The sequence below is a fragment of the Penaeus chinensis genome, chromosome 6, assembly GCF_019202785.1.
Source record: "Penaeus chinensis breed Huanghai No. 1 chromosome 6, ASM1920278v2, whole genome shotgun sequence".
Classification (NCBI taxonomy): Eukaryota; Metazoa; Arthropoda; class Malacostraca; order Decapoda; family Penaeidae; genus Penaeus; species Penaeus chinensis.
The window spans coordinates 31054973-31057403 of NC_061824.1; positions in this window are offsets into that span (position 1 = coordinate 31054973).

Consider the following 2431-nt stretch of genomic DNA (forward strand, 5'->3'; position numbering starts at 1 on the left):
CGCTGACAGTGCTCGCTTCTCGAACGAATGGATTGGCAACGCTGAGGGTGCTGCCAAAACGTTCTGAATTATCATCTTTTTCTTCTTCTTCTTCTTCTTCATCTTTTTCTTCTTCTTCTTCTTTTTCTTCTTCTTCTTTTTCTTCTTTTTCTTCTTCATCTTCTTCTTCTTCTTCTTCTTCTTCTTCATCTTCTTCTTCTTCTTCTTCTTCTTTTTCTTCTTCATCTTTTTCTTCTTCTTCTTCTTCTTCATCTTTTTCTTCTTCTTCTTCTTTTTCTTCTTCTTCTTTTTCTTCTTTTTCTTCTTCATCTTCTTCTTCTTCTTCTTCTTCTTTTTCTTCTTCATCTTCTTCTTCTTCTTCTTCTTCTTTTTCTTCTTCATCTTTTTCTTATTCTTCTTCTTCTTCATCTTTTTCTTCTTCTTCTTCTTTTTCTTCTTCTTCTTTTTCTTCTTTTTCTTCTTCATCTTCTTCTTCTTCTTCTTCTTTTTCTTCTTCTTCTTTTTCTTCTTTTTCTTCTTCATCTTCTTCTTCTTCTTCTTCTTCTTCATCTTTTTCTTCTTCTTCTTCTTTTTCTTCTTCATCTTTTTCTTCTTCTTCTTCTTCTTCTTCTTTTTCTTCTTCATCTTTTTCTTCTTCTTCTTCTTCTTCATCTTTTTCTTCTTCTTCTTCTTCTTCTTCTTCTTCTTCTTCATCTTTTTCTTCTTCTTCTTCTTCTTCATCTTTTTCTTCTTCTTCTTCTTCTTCTTCTTCTTCTTCTTCTTCTTCTTCATCTTTTTCTTCTTCTTCTTCTTCTCCTTCTTCTTCTTCTTCATCTTTTTCTTCTTCTTCTTCTTCTTCATCTTTTTCTTCTTCTTCTTCTTCTTCTTCTTCTTCTTTTTCTTCTTCATCTTTTTCTTCTTCTCCTTCTTCTTCTTCTTCTTTTCTTTTTTTCCTATTTATCTTTGTTATCATTTAGTTATTTATTTCTTTTTATCTCATTTTTCCTCGTTATTTTTTTTTTTTTTCGATTTCTTAATAATAATGAGAAATTTTGACCAACCTTATTAATGATGATGTTAATAATAATGACGATAATAATAGTCTCGTAATCACCATTGTCATTGTTATTAGCACTATGATGGTAATGGTGATAGGAATACGATTAAAAGTAATAATCTTGATAAACACGAATAACAACAGCAACGATGATAACAAAAACATCAACAGCAACAATAACAGCAAAAATAACATCAACAAAAATAATAATTACAACTGATATAAGAACCACTATAACAAAAACACCTCTATCAACAACTACAATAATAATGACAACAATAAACAACAACAATAATACTAATAACAAAAATAACAACAACAACAAAAAAACGCCCTCGGTGCTTCGAACCTCATCCCCCCCCCCCCTTTCACACACCCCCTTGCCACTCGAAGCTTCGAAACGCTTCACTCAAGCTTCGTCACGTGATTCGGAATTTTCCTCTCTGTTGCGTAACTCACCCCCCCCCCCCACCTCCACCACCCCCCCTCCCCCATCTCATCCCCCACGACCTGACTGACTTGGGTACGTGGGAATGCCTACCTGCCTGCTTGCCTAATTGATTGCTTGCCTGCTTGCTTGCTTGCCCGCGTGCCTGTCTGTTTTGCTTGTCTTTCTGTCTGTGTATGTGTGTGTGTGTGTGTGTGTGTGTGTGTGTGTATGTATGTATGTGTGTGTGTGTGTGTGTGTGTGTGTGTGTGCGCGTGTGTGTGTGTATGTGTGTGTGTGTGTGTGTGTGTGTGTGTGTATGCCTGGCTGTCTGTCTGTCTGTCTGTCTGTTTATATGTGTGTGTGTGTCGGATTGTCTCTTTGTCTGCCTGTCTGTCTGTATGCATGTATATATGTATGTGTATCTTTCTGTCTGTCTGTCTGTCGAGCTGCCTGTCTGCCTGATTTAATAAAAGAAAACAAAATATCTCCCAGTATTATTAAAAAAAAAAAAAAAAAAAAAAAAGCCAGTCCCGCCCCCCCTTTCAAAAAAAAAAAGAAAAAATCACGTGGATAATTCAGAATTATTTTTCTCATCGTGTTTTCCTTTTTTTTTTTTTCTTCTTCTTCTTCTTCTTCTTCCTTTCCTTCTCTTCTTATATTTTCTCCCGAAGATTAAAAAAAAAAAAAAAAAATTACCACGCTAAGGTATCCCCTGATAAGAGATTCCTCCTTATCTGTTACAAAGATCATATTCCAGCTTCTTATCAGTGGTTTTATCAGTCAGGGAGTGTACAGCGTGGGGGGGAGGGGGGGGAGGGGGGAGGGTGATGTAAGTATGTGCTCGTAGCTTTAGGAGAGTTGTAAATATGTGTGTGTGTGTGAGAGAGAGAGAGAGAGAGAGAGAGAGAGAGATAATGAGAGAGGGAGAGAGAGAGAGAGAGAGAGAGAGAGAGAGAGAGAGAGAG